Here is a 14,758-nt window from a genome sequence, read left to right on the forward strand (position 1 = left end):
GGAAATCCTATTATGAATTAATATTCCACTCACACTTTGTATGAAATACTTCCATTGTCCCTCTTAACTTTGTATCACTTAGTCCTCCACAAGCTAGAAGAGATCGCAGCTTCTTTACAATATGAAAAAAATAAATTTTAGGACACTTCTTTAGAATATATAAAAAGTATAAACTTTAAGATCCAAAAAAGAAGAGTAAGAATAGGTAAAAAACCTATTCACATCCTCACATGGATCGATTTATGTTTGTGGCATGGTGTGAACATGCTCAACTTCAACAATGAATTTCTTCGCAAAGGTTGTGCTCAACTTCGGCAATGACTTTCTTCAAAAAGTCACACATGAACCACCTTAGATTTTCATTCCATATAAATAATCAAGATTGCATGTTCTACTAGCTTTTCATCATTATATCTAGATAGTCTGAACTACCAATACACATGGAAATTGTAAAAACAAGAGGATTTTTTTAACATGAATATCTCAAGATATTCATGCTATGAAAAACTAGTCTAGTTTTTCATGTAAAAAAGGGTCAATAATGACACTTTACACATTGTCTACATCTGTAGCATATTTTTACCGCAACATGAGGTCATCGATATTTTTTATGTGAATATCTCAAGATATTCACAAGTTAAAAACTAGCAAAAGAAAAATAAAAAATAAAAAAATGAGAACGAAAAATATGTTCAGTAGAGGAGGCCACATAGAGAAACTTGTAGAAAAACACCCCACTAGTCAATAAAGAAGTGGAAATCCTATTATGAATTAATATTCCACCCACAATTTATATGAAATACTTCCATTATCCCTCTTAACTTTGTATCACTTAGTCCTCCACAAGCTATAAGAGATCGCAGCTTCTTTACAATATGAAAAAAATAAACTTTACGACACTTCTTTAGAATATATGAAAAGTATAAACTAATTTAAGATCCAAAAAAGAACATCAAGAATAGGTAAAAAACCTATTCACATCCTCACATGGATCAATTTATGTTTGTGGCATGGTGTGAACATGCTCAACTTCAACAATGAATTTCTTCACAAAGGTTGTGCTCAACTTCGTCAATGACTTTCTTCAAAAAGTCACACATGAACCACCTTAGATTTTCATTCCATAAAAATAATCAAGATTGCATGTTCTACTAGCTTCTCATCATTATATCTAGATAGTCTGAACTACCGATACACATGGAAATTGTAAAAACAAGAGGATTTTCTTAACATGAATATCTCGAGATATTCATGCTATGAAAAACTAGTTAGATACTTTTTCATGTAAAAAAGGGTCAATAATGACACTTTAAACATTGTTTACAACTGTAGCATATTTTTACCACAAGATGAGGTCATCGATATTTTTTATGTGGATATCTCAAGATATTCACAAGTTAAAAACTAGCAAAAGAAAAATAAAAAATAAAAAAATGAGAACGAAAAATATGCTCAGTAGAGGAGGCCACATAGAGAAACTTGTAGAAAAACACCCCACTAGTCACAATAAAGAAGTGGAAATCCTATTATGAATTAATATTCCACCCACACTTTGTATGAAATACTTCCATTGTCCCTCTTAACTTTGTATCACTTAGTCCTCCACAAGCTAGAAGAGATCGCAGCTTCTTTACAATATGAAAAGAATAAACTTTGAGACACTTCTTTAGAAGATATGAAAAGTATAAACTTTAAGATCCAGAAAAGAACAGTAAGAATAGATAAAAAACCTATTCACATCCTCACATGGATCAATTTATGTTTGTGGCATGGTGTGAGCATGCTCAACTTCAACAATGAATTTCTTCAAAAAGGTTGTGCTCAACTTCGTCAATGACTTTCTTCAAGAAGTCACACATGAACCACCTTAGATTTTCATTCCATAAAAATAATCAAGATTGCATGTTCTACTAGCTTCTCATCATTATATCTAGATAGTCTGAACTACCAATACACATGGAAATTGTAAAAACAAGAGGATTTTTTTAACATGAATATCTCGAGATATTCATGCTATGAAAAACTAGTCTACTTTTTCATGTAAAAAACGGTCAATAATTACACATTGTTTACATCTGTAGCATATTTTTACCACAAGATGAGGTCATCGATATTTTTTATGTGAATATCTCAAGATATTCACAAGTTAAAAACTAGCAAAAGAAAAATAAAAAATAAAAAAATGAGAACGAAAAATATGCTCAGTAGAGAGGAGGCCTTGTAGAGAAACACCCCACTAGTCACAATAACGAAGTGGAAATCCTATTATGAATTAATATTCCACTCACACTTTGTATGAAATACTTCCATTGTCCCTCTTAACTTTGTATCACTTAGTCCTCCACAAGCTAGAAGAGATCGCAGCTTCTTTACAATATGAAAAAAATAAACTTTAAGACACTTCTTTAGAACATATGAAAAGTATAAACTTTAAGATCCAGAAAAGAACAATAAGAATAGATAAAAAACCTATTCACATCCTCACATGGATCAATTTATGTTTGTGGCATGGTGTGAGCATGCTCAACTTCAACAATGAATTTCTTCAAAAAGGTTGTGCTCAACTTCGTCAATGACTTTCTTCAAGAAGTCACACATGAACCACCTTAGATTTTCATTCCATAAAAATAATCAAGATTGCATGTTCTACTAGCTTCTCATCATTATATCTAGATAGTCTGAACTACCAATACACATGGAAATTGTAAAAACAAGAGGATTTTTTTAACATGAATATCTCGAGATATTCATGCTATGAAAAACTAGTCTACTTTTTCATGTAAAGAACGGTCAATAATTACACATTGTTTACATCTGTAGCATATTTTTACCACAAGATGAGGTCATCGATATTTTTTATGTGAATATCTCAAGATATTCACAGGTTTAGGAAAACTAGCAAAAGAAAAATAAAAAATAAAAAAATGAGAACGAAAAATATGCTCAGTAGAGGAGGCCTTGTAGAGAAACACCCCACTAGTCACAATAACGAAGTGGAAATCCTATTATGAATTAATATTCCACTCACACTTTGTATGAAATACTTCCATTGTCCCTCTTAACTTTGTATCACTTAGTCCTCCACAAGCTAGAAGAGATCGCAGCTTCTTTACAATATGAAAAAAATAAAATTTAAGACACTTCTTTAGAATATATGAAAAGTATAAACTTTAAGATCCTAAAAAGAACAGTAAGAATAGGTAAAAAACCTATTCACATCCTCACATGGATCAATTTATGTTTGTGGCATGGTGTGAACATGCTCAACTTCAACAATGAATTTCTTCAAAAAGAACATGCTCAACTTCGTCAATGACTTTCTTCAAAAAGTCACACATGAACCACCTTAGATTTTCATTCCATAAAAATAATCAAGATTGCATGTTCTACTAGCTTTTCATCATTATATCTAGATAGTCTGAACTACCAATACACATGGAAATTGTAAAAACAAGAGGATTTTTTTAACATGAATATCTCGAGATATTCATGCTATGAAAAACTAGTCTACTTTTTCATGTAAAAAAGGGTCAATAATGACACTTTACACATTGTTTACATCTGTAGCATATTTTTACCGCAACATGAGGTCATCGATATTTTTTTTGTGAATATCTCAAGATATTCACAAGTTAAAAACTAGCAAAAGAAAAATAAAAAATAAAAAAATGAGAACGAAAAATATGTTCAGTAGAGGAGGCCACATAGAGAAACCTATAGAAAAACACCCCACTAGTCAAAAAAGAAGTGGAAATCGTTTTATGAATTAATATTCCACCCACACTTTATATGAAATACTTCCATTATCCCTCTTAACATTGTATCTCTTAGTCCTCCACAAGCTATAAGAGATCGCAGCTTCTTTACAATATGAAAAAAATAAACTTTACGACACTTCTTTAGAATATGAAAAGTATAAACTAATTTAAGATCCAAAAAAGAACATTAAGAATAGGTAAAAAAACCTATTCACATCCTCACATGGATCAATTTATGTTTGTGGCATGGTGTGAACATGCTCAACTTCAACAATGAATTTCTTCACAAAGGTTGTGCTCAACTTCGTCAATGACTTTCTTCAAAAAGTCACACGAACCATCTTAGATTTTCATTCCATAAAAATAATCAAGATTGCATGTTCTACTAGCTTCTCATCATTATATCTAGATAGTCTGAACTACCAATACACATGGAAATTGTAAAAACAAGAGGATTTTTTTAACATGAATATCTCGAGATATTCATGCTATGAAAAACTAGTTAGATACTTTTTCATGTAAAAAAGGGTCAATAATGACACTTTACACATTGTTTACATCTGTAGCATATTTTTACCACAAGATGAGGTCATCGATATTTTTTATGTGAATATCTCAAGATATTCACAAGTTAAAAACTAGCAAAAGAAAAATAAAAAATAAAAAAATGAGAACGAAAAATATGCTCAGTAGAGGAGGCCACATAGAGAAACTTGTAGAAAAACACCCCACTAGTCACAATAAAGACGTGGAAATCCTATTATGAATTAATATTCCACCCACACTTTGTATGAAATACTTCCATTGTCCCTCTTAACTTTGTATCACTTAGTCCTCCACAAGCTAGAAGAGATCGCAGCTTCTTTACAATATGAAAAAAATAAACTTTAAGACACTTCTTTAGAATATATGAAAAGTATAAACTTATAGATCTAGAAAAGAACAGTAAGAATAGGTAAAAAACCTATTCACATCCTCACATGGATGAATTTATGTTTGTGGCATGGTGTGAACATGCTCAACTTCAACAATGAATTTCTTCAAAAAGGTTGTGCTCAACTTCGTCAATGACTTTCTTCAAAAAGTCACACATGAACCACCTTAGATTTTCATTCCATAAAAATAATCAAGATTGCATGTTCTACTAGCTTTTTATCATTATATCTAGATAGTCTGAACTACCAATACACATGAAAATTGTAAAAACAAGAGGATTTTTTTAACATGAATATCTCGAGATATTCATGCTATGAAAAACTAGTCTACTTTTTCATGTAAAAAAGGGTCAATAATTACACATTGTTTACATCTGTAGCATATTTTTACCACAAGATGAGGTCATCGATATTTTTTATGTGAATATCTCAAGATATTCACAGGTTTAGGAAAACTAGCAAAAGAAAAATAAAAAATAAAAAAATGAGAACGAAAAATATGCTCAGTAGAGGAGGCCACATAGAGAAACTTGTAGAAAAACACCCCACTAGTCACAATAAAGACGTGGAAATCCTATTATGAATTAATATTCCACCCACACTTTGTAAGAAATACTTCCATTGTCCCTCTTAACTTTGTATCACTTAGTCCTCCACAAGCTAGAGGAGATCGCAGCTTCTTTACAATATGAAAAAAATAAACTTTAAGACACTTCTTTAGAATATATGAAAAGTATAAACTTTAAGATCCAGAAAAGAACAGTAAGAATAGGTAAAAAACCTATTCACATCCTCACATGGATCAATTTATGTTAGTGGCATGGTGTGAACATGCTCAACTTCAACAATGAATTTCTTCGCAAAGGTTGTGCTCAACTTCGTCAATGACTTTCTTCAAAAAGTCACACATAAACCACCTTAGATTTTCGTTCTATAAAAATAATCAAGATTGCATGTTCTACTAGCTTCTCATCATTATATCTAGATAGTCTGAACTACCAATACACATGGAAATTGTAAAAACAAGAGGATTTTTTTAACATGAATATCTCGAGATATTCATGCTATGAAAAACTAGTCTACTTTTTCATGTAAAAAAGGGTCAATAATGACACTTTACACATTGTTTACATCTGTAGCATATTTTTACCGCAAGATGAGGTCATCAACATTTTTTATGTGAATATCTCAAGATATTCACAAGTTAAAAACTAGCAAAAGAAAAATAAAAAATAAAAAAATGGGAACGAAAAATATGTTCAGTAGAGGAGGCCACATAGAGAAACTTGTACAAAAACACCCCACTAGTCAATAAAGAAGTGGAAATCCTATTATGAATTAATATTCCACCCACAATTTATATGAAATACTTCCATTATCCCTCTTAACTTTGTATCACTTAGTCCTCCACAAGCTATAAGAGATCGCAGCTTCTTTACAATATGAAAAAAATAAACTTTACGACACTTCTTTAGAATATGAAAAGTATAAACTAATTTAAGATCCAAAAAAGAAGAGTAAGAATAGGTAAAAAACCTATTCACATCCTCACATGGATCAATTTATGTTTGTGGCATGGTGTGAACATGCTCAACTTCAACAATGAATTTCTTCACAAAGGTTGTGCTCAACTTTGTCAATGACTTTCTTCAGAAAGTCACACATGAACCATGTTAGATTTTCATTTTATTAAAATAATCAAGATTGCATGTTCTACTAGATTCTCATCATTATATCTAGATAGTCTGAACTACCAATACACATGGAAATTGTAAAAACAAGAGGATTTTTTTAACATGAATATCTCGAGATATTCATGCTATGAAAAACTAGTTAGATACTTTTTCATGTAAAAAAGGGTCAATAATGACACTTTACACATTGTTCACATCTGTAGCATATTTTTACCACAAGATGAGGTCATCGATATTTTTTATGTGAATATCTCAAGATATTCACAAGTTAAAAACTAGCAAAAGAAAAATAAAAAATAAAAAAATGAGAACGAAAAATATGCTCAGTAGAGGAGGCCACATAGAGAAACTTGTAGAAAAACACCCCACTAGTCACAATAAAGACGTGGAAATCCTATTATGAATTAATATTCCACCCACACTTTGTATGAAATACTTCCATTGTCCCTCTTAACTTTGTATCACTTAGTCCTCCACAAGCTAGAAGAGATCGCAGCTTCTTTACAATATGAAAAAAATAAACTTTGAGACACTTCTTTAGAATATATGAAAAGTATAAACTTTAAGATCCAGAAAAGAACAGTAAGAATAGATAAAAAACCTATTCACATCCTCACATGGATCAATTTATGTTTGTGGCATGGTGTGAACATGCTCAACTTCAACAATGAATTTCTTCACAAAGGTTGTGCTCAACTTCGTCAATGACTTTCTTCAAGAAGTCACACATGAACCACCTTAGATTTTCATTCCATAAAAATAATCAAGATTGCATGTTCTACTAGCTTCTCATCATTATATCTAGATAGTCTGAACTACCAATACACATGGAAATTGTAAAAACAAGAGGATTTTTTTAACATGAATATCTCGAGATATTCATGCTATGAAAAACTAGTCTACTTTTTCATGTAAAAAAGGGTCAATAATTACACATTGTTTACATCTGTAGCATATTTTTACCACAAGATGAGGTCATCGATATTTTTTATGTAAATATCTCAAGATATTCACAGGTTTAGGAAAACTAGCAAAAGAAAAATAAAAAATAAAAAAATGAGAACGAAAAATATGCTCAGTAGAGGAGGCCACATAGAGAAACTTGTAGAGAAACACCCCACTAGTCACAATAACGAAGTGGAAATCCTATTATGAATTAATATTCCACTCACACTTTGTTTGAAATACTTCCATTGTCCCTCTTAACTTTGTATCACTTAGTCCTCCACAAGCTAGAAGAGATCGCAGCTTCTTTACAATATGAAAAAAATAAATTTTAAGACACTTCTTTAGAATATATGAAAAGTATAAACTTTAAGATCCAAAAAAGAAGAGTAAGAATAGGTAAAAAAACCTATTCACATCCTCACATAGATCAATTTATGTTTGTGGCATGGTGTGAACATGCTCAACTTCAACAATGAATTTCTTCAAAAAGGTTGTGCTCAACTTCGTCAATGACTTTCTTCAAAAAGTCACACATGAACCACCTTAGATTTTCATTCCATATAAATAATCAAGATTGCATGTTCTACTAGCTTCTCATCATTATATCTAGATAGTCTGAACTACCAATACACATGGAAATTGTAAAAACAAGAGAATTTTTTTAACATGAATATCTCGAGATATTCATGCTATGAAAAACTAGTCTACTTTTTCATGCAAAAAAGGGTCAATAATGACACTTTACACATTGTTCACATCTGTAGCATATTTTTACCGCAGCATGAGGTCATCGATATTTTTTATGTGAATATCTCAAGATATTCACAAGTTAAAAACTAGCAAAAGAAAAATAAGAAATAAAAAAATGAGAACGAAAAATATGTTCAGTAGAGAGGAGGCCACATAGAGAAACCTGTAGAAAAACACCCCACTAGTCAAAAAAGAAGTGGAAATCGTTTTATGAATTAATATTCCACCCACACTTTATATGAAATACTTCCATTATCCCTCTTAACGTTGTATCACTTAGTCCTCCACAAGCTATAAGAGATCGCAGCTTCTTTACAATATGGAAAAAATAAACTTTACGACACTTCTTTAGAATATGAAAAGTATAAACTAATTTAAGATCCAAAAAAGAACATTAAGAATAGGTAAAAAACCTATTCACATCCTCACATGGATCAATTTATGTTTGTGGCATGGTGTGAACATGCTCAACTTCAACAATGAATTTCTTCACAAAGGTTGTGCTCAACTTCGTCAATGACTTTCTTCAAAAAGTCACACGAACCACCTTAGATTTTCATTCCATAAAAATAATCAAGATTGCATGTTCTACTAGCTTCTCATCATTATATCTAGATAGTCTGAACTACCAATACACATGGAAATTGTAAAAACAAGATGATTTTTTTAACATGAATATCTCGAGATATTCATGCTATGAAAAACTAGTTAGATACTTTTTCATGTAAAAAAGGGTCAATAATGACACTTTACACATTGTTTACATCTGTAGCATATTTTTACCACAAGATGAGGTCATCGATATTTTTTATGTGAATATCTCAAGATATTCACAAGTTAAAAACTAGCAAAAGAAAAATTAAAAATAAAATAATGAGAACGAAAAATATGCTCAGTAGAGGAGGCCACAAAGAGAAACTTGTAGAAAAACACCCCACTAGTCACAATAAAGACGTGGAAATCCTATTATGAATTAATATTTCACCCACACTTTGTATGAAATACTTCCATTGTCCCTCTTAACTTTGTATCACTTAGTCCTCCACAAGCTAGAAGAGATCGCAGCTTCTTTACAATATGAAAAAAATAAACTTTAAGACACTTCTTTAGAATATATGAAAAGTATAAACTTTAAGATCCAGAAAAGAACAGTAAGAATAGGTAAAAAACCTATTCACATCCTCACATGGATCAATTTATGTTAGTGGCATGGTGTGAACATGCTCAACTTCAACAATGAATTTCTTCGCAAAGGTTGTGCTCAACTTCGTCAATGACTTTCTTCAAAAAGTCACACATAAACCACCTTAGATTTTCGTTCTATAAAAATAATCAAGATTGCATGTTCTACTAGCTTCTCATCATTATATCTAGATAGTCTGAACTACCAATACACATGGAAATTGTAAAAACAAGAGGATTTTTTTAACATGAATATCTCGAGATATTCATGCTATGAAAAACTAGTCTACTTTTTCATGTAAAAAAGGGTCAATAATGACACTTTACACATTGTTTACATCTGTAGCATATTTTTACCGCAAGATGAGGTCATCAACATTTTTTATGTGAATATCTCAAGATATTCACAAGTTAAAAACTAGCAAAAGAAAAATAAAAAATAAAAAAATGGGAACGAAAAATATGTTCAGTAGAGGAGGCCACATAGAGAAACTTGTACAAAAACACCCCACTAGTCAATAAAGAAGTGGAAATCCTATTATGAATTAATATTCCACCCACAATTTATATGAAATACTTCCATTATCCCTCTTAACTTTGTATCACTTAGTCCTCCACAAGCTATAAGAGATCGCAGCTTCTTTACAATATGAAAAAAATAAACTTTACGACACTTCTTTAGAATATGAAAAGTATAAACTAATTTAAGATCCAAAAAAGAAGAGTAAGAATAGGTAAAAAACCTATTCACATCCTCACATGGATCAATTTATGTTTGTGGCATGGTGTGAACATGCTCAACTTCAACAATGAATTTCTTCACAAAGGTTGTGCTCAACTTTGTCAATGACTTTCTTCAGAAAGTCACACATGAACCATGTTAGATTTTCATTTTATTAAAATAATCAAGATTGCATGTTCTACTAGATTCTCATCATTATATCTAGATAGTCTGAACTACCAATACACATGGAAATTGTAAAAACAAGAGGATTTTTTTAACATGAATATCTCGAGATATTCATGCTATGAAAAACTAGTTAGATACTTTTTCATGTAAAAAAGGGTCAATAATGACACTTTACACATTGTTCACATCTGTAGCATATTTTTACCACAAGATGAGGTCATCGATATTTTTTATGTGAATATCTCAAGATATTCACAAGTTAAAAACTAGCAAAAGAAAAATAAAAAATAAAAAAATGAGAACGAAAAATATGCTCAGTAGAGGAGGCCACATAGAGAAACTTGTAGAAAAACACCCCACTAGTCACAATAACGAAGTGGAAATCCTATTATGAATTAATATTCCACCCACACTTTGTATGAAATACTTCCATTGTCCCTCTTAACTTTGTATCACTTAGTCCTCCACAAGCTAGAAGAGATCGCAGCTTCTTTACAATATGAAAAAAATAAACTTTAAGACACTTCTTTAGAATATATGAAAAGTATAAACTTTACGATCCAGAAAAGAACAGTAAGAATAGGTAAAAAACCTATTCACATCCTCACATGGATCAATTTATGTTTGTGGCATGGTGTGAACATGCTCAACTTCAACAATGATTTTCTTCAAAAAGGTTGTGCTCAACTTCGTCAATGACTTTCTTCAAAAAGTCACACATGAACCACCTTAGATTTTCATTCCATAAAAATAATCAAGATTGCATGTTCTACTAGCTTCTCATCATTATATCTAGATAGTTTGAACTACCAATACACATGGAAATTATAAAAACAAGAGGATTTTTTTAGCATGAATATCTCGAGATATTCATGCTATGAAAAACTAGTCTACTTTTTCATGTAAAAAAGGGTCAATAATGACACTTTACACATTGTTTACATCTGTAGCATATTTTTACCGCAACATGAGGTCATCGATATTTTTTATGTGAATATCTCAAGATATTCACAAGTTAAAAACTAGCAAAAGAAAAATAAAAAATAAAAAAATGAGAACGAAAAATATGTTCAGTAGAGGAGGCCACATAGAGAAACCTGTAGAAAAACACCCCACTAGTCAAAAAAGAAAAACACCCCACTAGTCAAAAAAGAAGTGGAAATCGTTTTATGAATTAATATTCCACCCACACTTTATATGAAATACTTCCATTATCCCTCTTAACGTTGTATCACTTAGTCCTCCACAAGCTATAAGAGATCGCAGCTTCTTTACAATATGGAAAAAATAAACTTTACGACACTTCTTTAGAATATGAAAAGTATAAACTAATTTAAGATCCAAAAAAGAACAGTAAGAATAGGTAAAAAACCTATTCACATCCTCACATGGATCAATTTATGTTTGTGGCATGGTGTGAACATGCTCAACTTCAACAATGAATTTCTTCACAAAGGTTGTGCTCAACTTCGTCAATGACTTTTTTCAAAAAGTCACACATGAACCACGTTAGATTTTCATTCCATTAAAATAATCAAGATTGCATGTTCTACTAGCTTCTCATCATTATATCTAGATAGTCTGAACTACCAATACACATGGAAATTGTAAAAACAAGAGGATTTTTTTAACATGAATATCTCGAGATATTCATGCTATGAAAAACAAGTTAGATACTTTTTCATGTAAAAAAGGGTCAATAATGACACTTTACACATTGTTCACATCTGTAGCATATTTTTACCACAAGATGAGGTCATCGATATTTTTTATGTGAATATCTCAAGATATTCACAAGTTAAAAACTAGCAAAAGAAAAATAAAAAATAAAAAAATGAGAACGAAAAATATGCTCAGTAGAGGAGGCCACATAGAGAAACTTGTAGAAAAACACCCCACTAGTCACAATAAAGACGTGGAAATCCTATTATGAATTAATATTCCACCCACACTTTGTAAGAAATACTTCCATTGTCCCTCTTAACTTTATATCACTTAGTCCTCCACAAGCTAGAGGAGATCGCAGCTTCTTTACAATATGAAAAAAATAAACTTTAAGACACTTCTTTAGAATATATGAAAAGTATAAACTTTAAGATCCAGAAAAGAACAGTAAGAATAGGTAAAAAACCTATTCACATCCTCACATGGATCAATTTATGTTTGTGGCATGGTGTGAGCATCCTCAACTTCAACAATAAATTTCTTCAAAAAGGTTGTGCTCAACTTCGTCAATGACTTTCTTCAAAAAGTCACACATGAACCACGTTAGATTTTCATTCCATTAAAATAATCAAGATTGCATGTTCTACTAGCTTCTCATCATTATATCTAGATAGTCTGAACTACCAATACACATGGAAATTGTAAAAACAAGAGGATTTTTTCAACATGAATATCTCGAGATATTCATGCTATGAAAAACTAGTTAGATACTTTTTCATGTAAAAAAGGGTCAATAATGACACTTTACACATTGTTCACATCTGTAGCATATTTTTACCACAAGATGAGGTCATCGATATTTTTTATGTGAATATCTCAAGATATTCACAAGTTAAAAACTAGCAAAAGAAAAATAAAAAATAAAAAAATGAGAACGAAAAATATGCTCAGTAGAGGAGGCCACATAGAGAAACTTGTAGAAAAACACCCCACTAGTCACAATAAAGAAGTGGAAATCCTATTATGAATTAATATTCCACCCACACTTTGTATGAAATACTTCCATTGTCCCTCTTAACTTTGTATCACTTAGTCCTCCACAAGCTAGAAGAGATCGCAGCTTCTTTACAATATGAAAAAAATAAACTTTAAGACACTTCTTTAGAATATATGAAAAGTATAAACTTTAAGATCCAGAAAAGAACAGTAAGAATAGGTAAAAAACCTATTCACATCCTCACATGGATCAATTTATGTTTGTGGCATGGTGTGAACATGCTCAACTTCAACAATGAATTTCTTCAAAAAGGTTGTGCTCAACTTCGTCAATGACTTTCTTCAAAAAGTCACACATGAACCACCTTAGATTTTCATTCCATATAAATAATCAAGATTGCATGTTCTACTAGCTTCTCATCATTATATCTAGATAGTCTGAACTACCAATACACATGGAAATTGTAAAAACAAGAGGATTTTTTTAACATGAATATCTCGAGATATTGATGCTATGAAAAACTAGTCTACTTTTTCATGTAAAAAAGGGTCAATAATTACACATTGTTTACATCTGTAGCATATTTTTACCGCAACATGAGGTCATCGATATTTTTTATGTGAATATCTCAAGATATTGACAGGTTAAAAACTAGCAAAAGAAAAAAAAATGAGAACGAAAAATATGCTCAGTAGAGGAGGCCACATAGAGAAACTTGTAGAAAAACACCCCACCAGTCACAATAACGAAGTGGAAATCCTATTATGAATTAATATTCCACTCACACTTTGTATGAAATACTTCCATTGTCCCTCTTAACTTTGTATCACTTAGTCCTCCACAAGCTAGAAGAGATCGTAGCTTCTTTACAATATGAAAAAAATAAATTTTAAGACACTTCTTTAGAATATATGAAAAGTATAAACTTTAAGATCCAAAAAAGAAGAGTAAGAATAGGTAAAAAACCTATTCACATCCTCACATGGATCAATTTATGTTTGTGGCATGGTGTGAACATGCTCAACTTCAACAATGAATTTCTTCAAAAAGGTTGTGCCCAACTTCGTCAATGACTTTCTTCAAAAAGTCACACATGAACCACCTTAGATTTTCATTCCATAAAAATAATCAAGATTGCATGTTCTACTAGCTTCTCATCATTATATCTAGATAGCCTGAACTACCAATACACATGGAAATTGTAAAAACAAGAGGATTTTTTTAACATGAATATCTCGAGATATTCATGCTATGAAAAACTAGTCTACTTTTCCATGTAAAAAAGGGTCAATAATGACACTTTACACATTGTTTACATCTGTAGCATATTTTTACCGCAACATGAGGTCATCGATATTTTTTATGTGAATATCTCAAGATATTCACAAGTTAAAAACTAGCAAAAGAAAAATAAAAAATAAAAAAATGAGAACGAAAAATATGTTCAGTAGAGGAGGCCACATAGAGAAACCTGTAGAAAAACACCCCACTAGTCAAAAAAGAAGTGGAAATCGTTTTATGAGTTAATATTCCACCCACACTTTATATGAAATACTTCCATTATCCCTGTTAACTTTGTATCACTTAGTCCTCCACAAGCTATAAGAGATCGCAGCTTCTTTACAATATGAAAAAAATAAACTTTACGACACTTCTTTAGAAAATGAAAAGTATAAACTAATTTAAGATCCAAAAAAGAAGAGTAAGAATAGGTAAAAAAACCTATTCACATCCTCACATGGATCAATTTATGTTTGTGGCATGGTGTGAAGATGCTCAACTTCAACAATGAATTTCTTCACAAAGGTTGTGCTCAACTTCGTCAATGACTTTCTTCAAAAAGTCACACATGAACCACCTTAGATTTTCATTCCATAAAAATAATCAAGATTGCATGTTCTACTAGCTTCTCATCATTA

The sequence above is a fragment of the Cibotium barometz genome, chromosome 35 (genome assembly GCF_041138505.1).
Source record: "Cibotium barometz isolate CiBa-2024 chromosome 35, ASM4113850v1, whole genome shotgun sequence".
In the NCBI taxonomy this organism is placed as follows: domain Eukaryota; kingdom Viridiplantae; phylum Streptophyta; class Polypodiopsida; order Cyatheales; family Cibotiaceae; genus Cibotium; species Cibotium barometz.